The sequence below is a fragment of the Rhinolophus sinicus genome, linkage group LG05, assembly GCF_036562045.2.
Source record: "Rhinolophus sinicus isolate RSC01 linkage group LG05, ASM3656204v1, whole genome shotgun sequence".
Taxonomy (NCBI): Eukaryota; Metazoa; Chordata; class Mammalia; order Chiroptera; family Rhinolophidae; genus Rhinolophus; species Rhinolophus sinicus.
In genome coordinates, this window is record NC_133755.1 from 40,970,707 (window position 1) to 40,987,076 (window position 16,370).

The 16,370-nt window shown below is 35.1% G+C and overlaps 1 long non-coding RNA gene across 8 annotated transcripts in view; it reads left to right on the forward strand.

Annotated features, from left to right (window-relative positions):
• The window catches only part of LOC109437798 (uncharacterized), an 801,312-nt gene that overhangs the window by 208,901 nt on the left and 576,041 nt on the right, over window positions 1–16,370 (forward strand). For all 8 annotated transcript variants that reach the window (XR_012496361.1, XR_012496360.1, XR_012496362.1 and 5 more), the window contains exon 2: window positions 4,020–4,081. This is a non-coding gene — a long non-coding RNA (uncharacterized LOC109437798). The remainder of the gene's footprint in view (window positions 1–4,019; window positions 4,082–16,370) is intronic.

The following is a 16,370-nucleotide window of genomic DNA, read 5'->3' on the forward strand; positions in this document are numbered from 1 at the left end:
CTTCACATGTTTTGTGAATCCCTTTCCTTCCCGTCTACCTGACATACTTCCTCGATCATTCTTTCATCTCAAATGCTTTCTTCTTCATGCCTAGAACTTAGAGTCAACAGATCTATGATTGCGTCCCCATTCTAATACATTTTTGTTTGGGTACATGGTTTAAACTCTTTGAGTCTTTGTTTCTTCAGCTATATAAGGGGCTGTTTAGCTCTGAAGTTCAAATGAGATATTGCATTTCAAAGCTTTACAAAATTCTACCGTAATATCCATTTATAAAGGGGTCTACCAACAAAGACACGGTGCTCACTTCATTCTATGAACTTTCTTGTATTTATTGTGTCATCTCTTTGGCATTTATCATAGCTATACTTGAGTTATGAGGCAACCATTACTTTTGTAGGTTATAAGGCACACCATGTTCTTAACTAGATTGTGAGCTTCCTACAGGCAGGTACCATTGCCTAACCATCCTCCTTAATGGTCATCTAGGAGCTCTTTTATGGAGGTTTGTAAATTAACATGCTTGTTAATGACAATGTGTATCTGGACCATAAAAATATAGAAGGAAAGAGAATTTCAAGCCTAGATAGAGTTAAAAAAAAATCCAAGTAAGTTTAGGTTTATAGCTAAAACCGAGTGTTAGAAGCTGATGGTGATATGTAATGAACAGTGATCAAAAGCTCCTGGGAAAGGGAACTTTATATGGAAGTCGGCAAACTCTAATCCAAATATATGTAAGAAATGAACGACTCTAGGAACCAATATATTAGCCATGAGGTTCCCAAAAGTCATCTCCCAATTATTTGCTTTCTTCACATTTATCAGGTTATAGCCAAGTAAAATATGCTTTTAAAAACATTTTCAATTTCCTTAGAAACTTTGAGTTTGTATTATATACCCTTCTCTCAAGACTTGGATATTTAACTTAGGCTATCTGATTGGAACTATATGTCAAAATGATTAGAATCAGTAGATTAATTATATAAGGCGATGTTATTAGGAACTATTATTTATTATGTTCATAGTGGCTGGAGTTTATTTTTTAAGTGTATTCCATCATTCCCCAAGTTTATTTATAGACCAAACTTCTTAGCAAGTCTGGCTTTCATGATTTCACTTCCATGCGCTGGGCTTGTACAAGTGGCTATTGAACACCAGCCAAGATGATTCACTTTTTATCACAAGATGGAAAACTTCTTTCAATATGGTTCTATCTTGAGATAACTGTTTTCTTCTACTGGTTAAATACCAGTGACATAGAAGGTAGTAAGCATTCATCAAACACTTTAAGATAAGTAGTTCAGGACTGTTTGAAAATCTGAAACTTGGGATTGTGATGAAAAAATACAAGTGGACCATAGCACAATCAATTGAGCTTACTCATTTCTCTCCTTTACCTCCCACCTATAACTCTAAATAACTCTAAATAACTCTAAATAGATGGGGGAGAAAAAGAAATTGTGAGAGACCCAGAGGAAGGCCCAGACAGCCTATTTCTATGAGAGTTGGCATTTATCTCCTTTTAAAACAATCCATGGTTTATGTGTGTTTCTCAGCTGAAATTTAGGACATGAGAAAAGATAGGATATTTGGAGTGTCATATACAGGGAAGCATTTCTGTCAGATATTATTGAAGCTGGAAAAAAAAAAGAAATTGAAACAAAGAACACCTGCTACTTTATCTCATTTAAAAAAACAATGTTCTTTACTTGCTGATGATAAATATTGTATTTTCAGAGAAGAGAAAGTGCTAATCTAAATGGGAGAAAATATAATGATTCACTATGCAAAAATATTTTAAATTGGGTATTTCAGTTTGTGGAATGGTAGGTATTTTGTATGAAAATGGTATTACTCATCAGGTGGTGAATATGTCTCACAAATTGCAGTAAAGAGAATAAAATCAGCTTGTCACTAAAGATTTTTTTATTGACATCTTTAGCTTGTCTTCATGCCAGTAATTAAATTGCTAATTATGTGTTTCTGTTACTGTGGTCATGCTTTTATTACATAATTACTTCAAGTTTTGCTCAAATCACTAACAATATTTATTTAACCTTTTTGTACATTAAATAAATTTTAATATATAAAAGCTTTGGAACGAGTTCATTGACTCTGTTTTGATTAGCAAAATCAAAGGAATTCTAACCTTTCTTATAGTTATATAGATTGGGTCATATTTTCAACGAGATTGCTGATAATTATTATAAATTCAAGCTATAGCAATCATTGAAAGACCAATTGAAATAGAAGAGAGAAAAAATACAAGGAAAACTTTTCAAAAATCCCAGTGTCCATTCTAAAACAAACAAACAAAAAAACCAACCTGATTTTTCTTGAATTAATTGGAAATGTAAGATTAGCAATTTGATCCTTAATATATGCCCCATATTTTTCAAAAAGATATTTGATTAAATTGTGGGTAATTCATTTACCAAGCTTCCCCTCCCCTTTTGAATGCAGGCATAATTTTTGTCAGTGTTTCAATGTATTCATGTTTTTTTCCCCTCATTTGTTTATTTTATGCAAACCATAAGAGACATTTTTCTCAGTGAAGATTGCCTCTTTATTTTATTTTGAAATATTTGTATATTTATTTCATTAAATGAGATAATGCTTTTTCTTATTAACATAATTTCCAGTACATTAAACATATTTCTCCACAGACAGAAGAGAGGAATCAAATTAAATGACAGCTAAATCACTTGCAGCAATTTCAACTGTTAAAAGAAATAAGTGTCTCTGTTTTCTTTGTGATCACAAGATGTGCTGTAAAGGGAAATGAAATACTAAAGAAAGAAGGGAAAACATAAAGAAATAATGACTGACTTATTGCAGTAATACCATGGAGAGAAGAAAAATTCACTACAAATAAAAGGAAAAATAATATAGTGGGTTCGAAAGTTACAAAATTCATTTCTTATTGATGAGTTCAGTGGAAGCCTAATACTAAGTAAACTGATGAAAAAAAATCAATGCAATAAACTATGAATGATGAAAGTTGAAATAGATACTTTGTGTATAGAAGACCATTATTCTAAATGTCTTTAATTTTTTAATAATTCATGTCTTTATGTTTATAAAAAAGGAGGAATTATTGCTTGATAGACTCAAAAATGCATGTAAAAAGCATCTACTAGAATTCCATATTTAGTAATAAGTCCAAATGATATTGGTGACCTTATGGTTTTTAGTATCATGTCCTGACTTTGACAGAAGTGTATTAGGGGGAGGTGAACTTTGCTTTTTAAAATGGTGCTGACAAATGATGCTAGTGCATTTGTACAACATCGTTACTCTACCAAGGATAAACTACTTTCCAAAAAGACAATTTTTGGACCCTAGAAAGAACAAAACTCAGAATGTATGTGTATATGTATATAGTATGCTTGTGAGTATTCTGGAGGACAGCAGTGACACTTTTCAACAGAATTTAGCATTTCCACACACGCATACATGTACATGCATATGTATGTGTGTAGTTTTTTTTGTCAAGTTGTTAGTGTGTTTAAATCAAAGCATACAGACTACCTGGATCTGCGTATTTGCAGGTGAGCTTATCCACTCATGTTCTCTCTTTTCACACATAATTAAAAATAACTAGTTAATGTAATCAATTCAATCAGAAGGCAGTCAATTCGGTACAGAAAAAATATCACTGAAGCCACTTTTACTGAATTGATTTTGACTGAATTAACCTTCTAATACAGCTGGTTTTGAAGCCCTCTGGTCTCCAAGTCCCATCGTTTTCTTCCCATCCTGTCCTCCAATCATTTTGCAGCTTAATCCTTCACCCTCTCTCTCTCTATCCCTTTTGTCCTCCTCACCCCTTTTTCCTTTTGGCTTTTTCTTTTTTTCTTCCCTCCAACAGGTTAAGAATTTTTTCCATCTGCCCCTCTCTCTGAATTACCCTCCTTTCTCCCCTTTCCACCCTCTTCACTCCCCTTCAACCTCACACCCTAGCCCCACTGTGAGGGGGAAAATTCTAAACCTGATTTTTCTTTTATTTTGAATTGCAGAGATTGGAAGCTATTGCTTGGCTGAAAACATCTGGCTGCTGGTCTAGAATGTGACTCTTAAGGTAATACTGTGATTTTTCTACTTTTAGAGACCTATTCTTCCCAAAGGTTCTGGGTCCCCACTCAGTGTAAACTTTTGGATCATCTCTGGCCTTGTTTTCTCTCAGTACAGCTCCTTTGTGGGTTGCGTGTGAGTTGTAAGATGTACAATGTTCTGAGGGGTGGGGGAGGGCTGGCATGGGGGGTGCAATGTTAATGTTCAGGAATCCTTATGTGTGCCCACTTTGGAAATACGTCTTATCTTTCCTTCAGAATGCAGAGGATAAGGCAAAAGTGCAGGCCACATGCAAGACATTTTGAATTATGCATTAAGCTGATAATGCTCCAGAATGCAAGCTTATGTCAATAAATAACTAAGTTGGTAGGAGGAAGGAGGTCACTTTACCTGTGCGAGGGCACCACACGGGGAGAGAACTAGAGGGAGCCTAGGTGAAAGGTGAAAGGGAGTTCACATACGTTTAGCTTGCTCTGATGAAGAAGCAAGAAGAGTAAGTTAATATTGAAATTATTGTCTAATGCTTATTTGCTTTAAAATTGATTTAGCCAAGATAACAAGACTATCTCCAGCGTGGGCCCTGTATATGCAAGGTTGCCTTTGTGGCAGGGTTAGCCCTTCTGTGGAATCTTATATAATGAATTTCTGTCTAGGGGAGAAATTCATTTGAATCCTTTAATGGGACTTATAAACTCTTTAAAAAGGCAAGATTTTTTCATGATAAAATTTGGCAAAATACATGGGACATTCGGGTTTGTTTCATCGGGTGTCTTTTCCTGATTCATATGTAGTAGAATGGCAGTAGAAGTTAAGCTAATGAAAGGAGAAGGATTAAAAGAGTGCTACAAATTCTTTCCCCACGATACAGCACAACCCAATGCTGATGAAAACTGATTCTTTAATCTTTGCGTTGCTTCTCCTGCTTTAGTAAAATGCATCCACCAATGCGACCATTTTCTGCTATGCAAAGTTAACCATGGTGCATGTACACACATACGCACACGCACGCACAAGATTTTAAAAACTATTTACTTATATCTCCCAAGGAAATGGAAAGTGTCTGGGGTTGGGGACACTAGGAGATGAGCAATTGAATCTGTCTATTTTTCCTCAACCAAAAAAGAGAAGACATTACATGTGCATTTCATCATTTTCCTAGTTTTAGACAACAATTTGCAGCTGCTGTTCTGCAACCAGAAGCTTGTGCTTAGGCCCTCTGCAGTCGCGGATGTGTTTCTGAGGCTGGTTCTATAGGCACACATGAATATACACATCAACAAATTAAAAATGGATCTGGAAAAACACCCTTCTCCTCAGAGAGTTAGGTCAAACAGTGTTTAAATTAAATAATTTGCCGAGTGTGGGAAATAAAGCTTTTGTAGCAATATCTGGAGGTTATCTTCCCTTGGGAAATTCCTGCCATTTAGTCCAATGTAGAGCATGCCAATGAGACACACACACAACCATACACACACTAGTAGATAGATTTTATTTCATATCTAAATTATATTAATTTCTTTGGGTCATCTGCCATTTTGTGTTCATGTTGAGATGAAAAAAAAAAAAAAAAAAAGAAGAGGCAAACCTTTTATGAAGGGTTGAGGTCATTAAGATCCAAACAAAAGCAAGGAAAGGTTATTAGTGAGCAGGCCTAGGGGAAGAGTGACTTCTGGCATAAAGCCAGTTATCCCACATTTCCTGGGGGAGCTCGGCTGTGATCAGGAGAACAGTCCAGCTCAGGTCAGTGTGTGATTTGGCTCCCAGTCCATTGACTGATGGCAAAAGAGGAGACATTGTTGTGATGAGGTAATGTGAGTGGGTAAACCACAAGTAGCAGAAATTAGTTGATATCTTGCTACTTGTCCTGCTCAGCCAATAAATAATGTAAACTTAAGGAGAAGTTTTCCGGTTAGAACCTCATGCAATGTGTCTAGTTAACTCATTTCTCTGTAGTCAAATGTATTCTTAGCTAATCAGCACATCTATCCACCTGTGGAGAAGACAGACCAATCACAATAAGGATGGTGAATGAAATGTTAAGAGGAGCAGGAGAAGAAGGGGGAGAGAGAGAGAGAGAGAGGAGAGGGAGAGAAAGAAGGAAATATCTGCCTATCTATGTTGAGAGAATTTAAAAAGTACTAGTTATGAAAATTGGGGTGTTTTCAAGTGAAAATAGTTTTTTTCCCCAGGCCTAAGATTATCTTTGTACACTTTAGACTCCCATTTTAATCCCTTACTTTAAAAAAAAAAAAAAATCTTGTGAATTACTAGTGGCCTGTATAGAAGCCGTGAATTAGAGTGAAATGCCGACTGAATCCCATATTCTGATTCCCTGTTTCTTTGACAAAAATAGTGGCTTATTAGTTTGTTTGGGTGGCTGTAACAAAATACCATCGACTGAGTGGCTTAAATAACAGAGATTTATTCTCTCACAGTTCCTGAGGCTGGAACTCTGAGATCAAGGTGGTGGCAGGGTTAGTTTCTTCGGAGGCCTCTCTCCTTAGCTTGCAGGTGGCCATCTTCTCCTTGTGTTTACCCACGGTTGTCCCTCTGCATGCACGTGTGTCTGGTGTCTCTTTTTGTTTAAATTTTTTCTTATAAGGATACTGGTCATGTTGGATTAGGGCCCACTCTGAAGTCTTCATTTTAAAGAACTTACCTCCAGATATGATTAAGCTCTGAAAGGGTTATGACCTCAACATATGAATTTGGGAGCACACAATTCAACCTATAACAACTGTACTTCCATAATATTTGGTACAATAATAATTTGTTCATTAATTGCTGCTAGCTAATTTAGAAATTCATTTCCCCAACCTTCACTCTCTTCTGCATTTTTATTATAACTGATTGAAAGTCATTTATTACAATTAATGTAGGTGGTGGTTATGTTTTGTTGTTTTAAGAAGTGAGGGTTGGGGAGAGAGAAAAAAGCTTATTTAATAAAACAAACCTCACCTGAATTATTTTTTTTTTAAAAAAGGGAGTCATCTCTTTATCCTGGGAGAACAGCATGGCAGCAGGACAGACAGTTTTATCACGGGGGTTAAGAGAGCAGATTTTCAAGTGAGCTCCACCTCATACTAACTCAGATCTTGAGCAAATTACTCAGCAGCCCTAGGCCTCCAATTGTGTCCTCCAGTCTCTCACAGGAAAGAGCCACCAGGCCCTTTCTTCGTCCACTAGAGACAGTGGCTCAGCCTCTGAATGTAGGAGTCCCAGACCCAGCAGGGACCACTGGCCATTTAGGGCTGGACTGCCAGACAGAACTTATCCACAAGTTTTTTGAAATGTGTAGTTAGGTGTCATCCTCGTTCTCTGATTAAACCAAGTATTGCCAACAACATTCAAAATACTGTTCTATAATCAATTAGCATCAGCCAGCACTTTTCTCTTAAGGCCCTTGGGGCTCAACTACTTTAGAAATAGCCTGGTGACCAAGGAAATAAAAGCACCTATTGTTTTAAAATGGCATTTGCTAAAGAAGCCTTTGGCTCCATAAAGGGGATTGTCCCATGAAAATCTACATCAAGAAACAGTTCTTAGTTTTGAGGCACTTTGAATTGAACACAAAAAAGGTGTTTGAGCTATGTTAAAATAACAATTCTAATGACAAAAACAGCTGATGTTTATTAAGCATTTTCTCTGTGGAAGACTCCATGCCAGGTTCTGTATATTTCTCATCTCATTTAATCTTCCCATAATCCTGTGAGATGGGTATGTTATCTCAAGTTTACAGATAAATACTGCTGTAAAAAGGATTCAAATCCAGGTGTCTGGGGTCCATTGCAACTATGGCAGTGGTTGCTATATTTGGTAGTAATAAGAATCACTTGGAGGAATTTAAAGAAAACACACACACACACACACACACACACACACACACACACACATACACACATCTTTCTATTGTACGTAAAAATAAATTCCAGAGATGTTCAAAATCTAAAATTCAGAAACAATAAAAATATAACACAAGGAGTGATCTGTCATAATTTCAGTTGAAAAACACCATGTTAAGGAACAGACAAAAAGCCTCTGTGTATTTGCATTATACAAAGTTAAAAGTCAAATCACTTTTAGAAAGTCACAGAAAAAGATAAATCACACAATACAAAAATGGTTATAGGATATGAACAGGCAATTCATAGAAGAAATGAGAATGGCTAATAGACATATGAAATGAAGCTGAGGATGAAAATTAAAAAGACATTTTTAAATACATTAAGTTGGTAAATTTTTAAATTATGAGAAATATTTAGCATCAATGAGTTGTGGAGAAATGGACCTTATACTTTTTGTAGGTGAGAATGGAAAATGATATAGCGTTTTGAACAGCAATTTTTCAATATCTATTAAATGTTTAAATTTGCATACTTTTGATACAGAAATTATACTTGAAGGACTCTATGCTGAAAAAAAAATAATTTGCATGTAAATGATATACAGTATAAGGATGTCCATAAAAACATTTTTATTTTATTTTATGTAAAACTAAGGAACAATAGTAACAGCAAAGTAAAGGCTAAAATAATTGATTATTTATGCTATGGAATACTATATAGCCATTACAAATAAGAAAAATAGATAGTTTTAGTTATTATAGATCTGGATATAAATCAGCATAATGTGAAGGGAAAAAGTTAACTCACAGGGCAGTATGTATAGTCCAGTTTTTATTATGTAAAATACATACACAAATAAGATAAAAGTGAATACATATGGGTGAGAGACTCAACATGGTGATGCAGGAATTTACTCCCATGGACACAGTGAGTCTACAGATACATATGGAACAATTTCTTCTTGAAAAAAACCCTGAAGTCTGGCTGAGTGATGACTAACCACACATCGTGCAAATGAGAAGAAAACCACATTGAACTGGGTAAGAGAGGCTGGGGTACAGTCTCTCAATAGACCCCACCCCAGTGCAGTAAAGGCTATAAAGACTAAAAGACACTTCTATATTTAACAGTAATTAACTCTGTGAGGGGTTAGCTATTGAGGGGCTAGCAAGAGCATTCTTTTATGTTTTTACTTATATTGATATGTGGTGTGTTGATTTTTAGTCATAAGAATATGTTTCTTTTTCATTTAAATTTTTGTAAAGTGACTCCCCAATATTTTCAAAGTTATTGAAAATATTGACTTGAGAAATTTTACATTCATAGATAAAAAGATATGCATGGATAAAAAGATGGATCATGGACAGTGGCTTTATAGGTGATAGGTTTTCTTTCTGCTTTTTTACATTTTATTTGCCGAGTATCCCCATTGCTCCACTCAAAATATATTGAATAAAAATTTCAAGGATGGGGACCCAGAGACCTGTATTTTACAAAGCTCCTGCGATAAGTCCGGTAGTTAGCTGGGTTTGAGAATAACTGGAAAAGGCTACACATCTACAAAAGGTTTAAAGGTAACATGGGTCTTAGAATTTGAATGTGCTTAGAGTGATTTCGCTGGAAGGTAAATCTAGAAAACATAAGTGTTTCCTTTATATTCCATGAATACTGAGTCAGCACTCCTTTTTGGCTTCCAGATTTTCAGTCTACTGTTGTGTTGCTATTACTTTGGTGAGTTTTCCACATTTGCTGAATATCCTATACCTCATGCTGCTGTTTATATTAACTGAATATGGTGGGTGCTCTAATTCTAAACTCATTGCTTCTGAGTATGTATTTAATTGCTTACAGAATAATCAGTGGGATAGTTTTTGGAAACCCATGACTGGTTCTCTGCCTCTTCTTTTCTTTTACCTCTTATTTTCTTTTTGTTTGGGTTGCATCACCTTTTCAGGTTATTGAGCTCTTAGAAAAGAGACATGATTGCATTTCATATATGAGTGCCTTCTTTCCCCTTATCTATCATTGGAAAGGAAGGGCCAGATGTGTGTGTGTTTAAAAGAACATTGAATTAATCTACATAACTTTAAACAATCATATCTGCCTGATGTCATGTCTTTCAGACACGTTGGTATGCACACCAAATGTTTGTCCACTTAACAAAGAGATACTTATTTTTGTATTCCCAGATCTATTGATATTTGCTTAGAATGCAGTTTTCTCTGTATGAACTGTGGAATAGGATCCATTTTCCCTTATCTGCTCAATAGTTTGGTATTGACCCATTTTGCTTTTTGCCCCTTATTATTTCTGATTTTGGAGGTCAAATTATGGGTTAATTGTTATATCTCCCGATGGCTACTAAAGTCATACTCTTTGGAGAAAATATAAAATATAAGCTTGTGGCCTGTCTATATCTTGAGTTTCTTCTTCATATTCCATATTTTGGAAGCTCAATAAAGCTAGAGTTCCTAACCTTTTGGTCAAAACATCTACCAGTTTCTAAGTTTCTTGTGCTACAAAAATAGCTACAAGAATGAGAATTGTTATAAAGGGGAAAAAAGTTCTTCGATAACTAGGTTTCATCTATAACTAGAGCATTTTATTAATTACAAATTGTAATCACATGGATAGACACAAAACAAATCGTGCAAGTCTGTATTTAGAGATTTGTAGACAGAAGACTTAACGTAAACATAGAAATGTTAAACCTACTCAGCTGTAACCTACAAAGAAGATAACAAGAAGGATTCTGTTCTCTGTATGATTTGTGAACAATGCTAAGTAAATATTCATCATTAATATATAATAACTGTTGCTTTTGGCAGTTCACTTTTCATTTAATTTGATAATGTGTCCAGTAAATGAAGTGGTACAGGCTACAGTGTTTTACCAACACAATTGCATATTTTCAATCATTGTTAAATGAAGGCAGCTCAAGGCAAAGCTTTAACCCCCACTAGTTTTGTGTGTGATAAAAAGAGAAGGCGCTATCAATCTTTATTGTCTGTCTCGCTTACTGTAATTGCATTCAATAGTCCACTGATTCTGTTGTCTGTGCTAATGTCAGGAAAAGAGGAGAGCCAGATGCTCAGACTTGATCATATGCATCCAGTGGCTACTTTGATAAGTTGGCAGCAAGTCGCTGGGTTTGATGATAAATTGTTAACGCTATAGATTATGAACAGCTGAACACTGCAAGTGTACATGGAGGAAACTTCTTACCTTGTTTTAAATCTGGCATCATGATGCTAGCTAAAGGGCATGTCATGTATTATTCAAATGCATCTTGCACTGGAAATGTGCCAATGACTCATTGTATCCCTATGAATAGTAAAAGCAACAACAACAACAAAAATCCACAGTGATTTGAACATGACATTAATGGTCCCAGGATTATGAAAAGCATTTTGAAATACTGTTTAATAGTTTTGATTATCTAATTCAACGAGAAGAAATCTTCTGAGTTGTATTCGTGCTTAATCCATATTAAATCATGCTCTTCCTGATCATTTCTGTTATATTAGCTGATAAGGAGGATGTTTTCACAAAACAAACTGGGTTTTCATTAGTTAAAACCCATGGCAATTTGCTTGTGAAGGGACATAAATTGGAGCTGAGGGGCAAGCAGTGTGTTGAAATTTTTGCCAAGATTTTGGTTCACATAGATGCTGCCTCCACTAAGAGAGATGTGATATAGGCCATTTGTACAGAATATACAATATCTTATTTCTATTGTGTCCATGTGACAGCTGTACAAGTTCAGGTCGTGGGTCTTAAGTCATTGGACAGCTATTAAAGTTGTTTAAAAAGGGTAAGATGACTACAAACTATATAACATTTTCATACTAGAGAATGCTGAGCTGTTGACCATGTTTTAAATGGAAAATTCTAAGTGCAACCAGATGAATATTTCTTTAACATTGGAGGAATTGATCTTGAAGCCTCTGGTCATTATATGATTCCATTTCCCTGAAATAAACACATGTAAGAAATACTGCTAAACTTAATGATTGGGACAAAAAAAGGTCTCTTGCCTAACTTCTATGTTTCCTTTTATTTGATAATGGAAATTTTATAAACCATTGTGTATTCCTTTTTGCCTTGCTGCCAAGAAACTAAAAAATTCATTCTTAGTCACACTTTTTAAGCTGAGGTTTCTCTTTTTCCATTTCTTCTTCTCTTTTTTTTTTTCTTGTTACTTTACCTTGTTTTTTCTGTCTCTCACTTTTGGCAGACTGGGTATATAAGGTAAATGGATAGCTGAGAAAGAAGGGAGGGGAAAACAACAACAAAAAACTTTACCATGAGATTTTAATGGTGGAGTCTTAAGGTATTGAATTGTGTCACCAGAATAAGGACCAAAAAGTCTCTAGGTATTACCAAGGTGGAATTCTAGCTGACACTGGGAAAATTGCTTAAATCTCTCTTAGGGTCAGTTCCTCATCTAAAAAAAAATAACAAAATGGAAAAACGTGGCTATATTACAAGCATTTAATTAAAAGATTCTGAGGAGGATTATTATGAAGTATCGACATTAAGAACATCCAAACCTGTAGAGAATTTTTATGAGTATAGTTGAGCCAAAACTGATGACAATGCTGGAGCTAAATCTGAAATGCTCCAGAGAATTATGGTTTCTTTTATGTATTTGGAATTTAGGAAGGTATTTAAGGAAGATTACATAGAGGAGAGAGAAAGCAAGGTGGGGATTGAATTACAGAGTAGTTAACAAGATTATGTGCTCTCTTGTGGGTGGTTATTCTTCTAAGGGGTCTGTAAAAGAGGACTACTCTGGCATTTCAAGGATGTGTACACCTAGATGCACAAGAACAATAGATTGGGCTTACTTAAGGCAAAGATAAACCTTTTAACTAAAGAAATTACATGACTGGATCGTGACTACCCATCATAGGAATTTATGATCAGATCACACTGTGAGGTTACTTTCAGTTAGATTTATTATAGTGACTCTTTTTCATCCACAACAGTAAACATTTAATAAATGTTAGTAGCTATGATGGTGATAATTTTTATATGAACTCTAGAAAGTAAAGATAGCACAATATGACCCAAGTGTTAGAGTTTACTTCCAATGGCATCTGAAATTGAGTTCAAACCTTAAGGTAATCTCATCCAAGATTTGGTGTACAAATTCAATCCTGTTTTAAGCAAGCTGATATATAATAATCTAGATTTACTCATTGGATATTTTAAGAGATGCACCTTCATTTAATAAAATATGTTTACCTTTATAAAATTCTTCATTTTCATGTTCTTTGAAGTTATCAGGCTTTTCTGTAAGAGTGAGTCATTTAAATTTACACAAGATTTGTGAGACTGTATTGTTGATCTGAGGTAAGATACTGCTCCTTTCACTCTTGAGCCCTCCCTCCTTCTGGATCTCTAGTACTGTTGCTAATCTTTTGCTTATTTTGCTACTCTGTTTCCTCTGACCTCAGGGGTTGCTCCTTTCCAGGCTTCTCCCACTCCTGCCTGTGCTCAGTCCCTGTATGTTACAGTCCCCAGGGTCTTGGCCTAGGGCTGCTTGCTTCCTCCTGCCATTTACTCCCCCTGGTGGCTTCATTCAATCTAGAGGCTTTAAATGCCACCTGTACACTGATGGCTGCCAAATTCCCATCTCCAATATGGCCCTTCTCATCGCACTTCAGTTCACTAAGCCAACTGTCTATTTGACGTCTCCCCTTAGATGCATAATAAGCCTAGCTTGATCCCCCCACCCTTTCCTATTCCCATCCTTCCTATTTTAGTAAGTATTTACCACCATCTAAAATTGCTCAAGCCAAAAACTTAGTTATCATTCTTGCATTCTCTCTTTCTTCACCCACCATAGCAATCCATTAGAAAGTCCTGCTGCATCTATTTCTGAAACACACCTGATTCAGTCTTCTATTTTTTTCTTTCACCACCTTAACCACTGTGCCTAAACTGCCTGCCACTTTCACCTAATCCCCTACAATATCCTGTTGGTCTGTCTGCTTCCCCTTTGTTTCCCTTACAAGTCAAGCTCAATGAAGGGATATTTTAAAAACACAAATAAAATCATGGGGCTGACTTCTTCCTCAATCCCTCCAATGGCTTTCCCTCAGACTTAGGATAAAGGCCATGTTTTGTCTGTGCCATCCTGCCTTTCCAAAGTCATCTGTTCTGTCACCTCATTCCTGTTCTTCAAGCATATCAGCGTAGCTCTTGCTTACGGACTTTGCTTAGATGTTTTGCCTACTTGGAACCCTCTCACCCCAGATTTTTTAACAGGACTGCCTGGTTCATGTCGTTCATGTCTCAGCTTAAATGCCATCTCACGTAAGCTTTCCTGGCATGCATCCCCCACTGTTGCTTGTAAGTTATTTTCTTCAAAGCTTATCATTATCTGATTATTTCTTTATTTATTTGCCTATTTTCTGTATTCCTCTACTAACATGCAAACCTCATGAAACCGCAGACATTTTTATCTTATTTACCCATGAGCATTGTGTTCAGCGTATTGGTTAAGACTGTAGACTCTGGGATCAGATTCACCAGGTTTGGGTGCGGCCACTGACATTCACTGCTCTGATTTCACACCAGTGGCTTCATTCTGTGTGGCTCAGTTTTCCTGTGTGAAAATGGAGACTATTTAGTATCTGCCTGTACTGTTATTGTGGCGAATAAAAGATACCATACATGTTAAATATTTATGACAGGTTTTGCACTCAGTAGTTTTTTCCTAGTTTCCTCTTCAGTAAGAATAATACTTCCATATAGTTGATATTTAATAAATATGTTGAATAGCATGTGAAAAGATATATAATGATATCTTCATGTTTTGATGAAAGTTTTTGTATACTACCTATTTTAATATTAACTTATGAGAAGATCTTATGACAATTTTTTTACCTCATTAGAGTACTTAAAATATTTATACTGTTTAACCAGTGACCTATTATTAACAATCATGTTGTCATTTAAATTTCTACATTGGACATATTAAATCTTGATACATCAATCAGTAATATTTGGCAAATTACTCATCTTAAATGGTGAAATCGTTTGGCTATTTTTCTTAATAGAATTTTGAAGACTGATAGGTATTTTCTCTTTATATAAGTAAGTATGAGTTGTTATTTGGGAAAATTATAAAGTATGTAGAACAAAGTTAAAAAAGTAAAAATAATCTGTAATTCTGATTTTTTTACATATATTTGCTCTCCCAAGCTTTTCTGTATACTGTTATTTGTATTTTGCTTGATGTTAGCTGTCTGTGTTAGCCTGAAACAAAGACTTGTGTAAGGTGGTTTATTTGGGAAGTAATCCCAGGGAGATCACTTGTATTGCTATGGCTAACTGCAATGCTTTTTTGAAATTGATTTTTTTCTTCAGTGTTTGCTGCGTGTATATAGAACCACAATTGATTTTTAAAATTGTTTTCTAAGACCTTGTTAAATTTAGTAGCTTTTTTGTAGAATTTTCTATGTATAGTTATATTGCCTGAAAAACAAAACAAAACAAAAACATTTTACCTATTCCTTTCCAATTTTATGCCTTTTATTTCTTTCTCATGTCTTATTGCACTATATGGGACCTCCAGTAAAATGAAGTGGTGAAAGCAGAAACCTTTGCCTTTGTTCCTATTTTGGAGAGAAAATGTTCAATACATGCTATTAAAATATCATGTTTGTTATGGGTTTTTAGCTGATACTGTCATATTGAGTTACTTTCTTTCTCTTTCTAGTTTCCTGGGAGATTTTGTTTTGTTTTGTTTTTTTTAATCCTGAATGGATATTATGTTTTGTCATCCCTCCGCCCCCACATCTATTGGGAAGATCAGACGTTTTGTTTTGTTTTTTTCTGTTTATAAGATGAATTTCATTGATTTATTTTCAATCATGAAACCAGTCTTTGATATATTAATTATAATGTATTACTACAACCTCTTTATTACAATGTATCATCTTTTGTATATATTGTGGGATTCAATTTGCAACATTTTGTAAAGGATTCTTGTGTGTTTTTTATGGGAAGTCTCAGTCTGTAGTTTTTTGGTTTTATTTTTATTTTCTTGAGATGATCCTTACCAGGTTTTGATATCAGTTATGTTGGCTCATACAATGCATTGAAAATGAGCTCTCCTCCCCTGTGTTTAGAAAGAATTCATGCAAGATAGTTACAGTTTCTTTTTTAAATATTTGATGGAATTCACCAGTGAAACCAACTGGGTCTGGAGTTTTCTTTGTGGGAAAGGTTTTAATAAAAAATTGAATTTATTTAGTTGATATGGGGCTTTGCAGATTTTCTACTTCTTTTGTGTCACTTCTGGCAAATTGTGTTTTATAAGAAACTTACCCATTTCTTCTAAATTATTGAATTTAGGAGCATAAATTTTTACATAATATTTTGATAACATTTTATTATCTATAGGCTCTGTAGTGATATCCACTTTTATTTCTGATA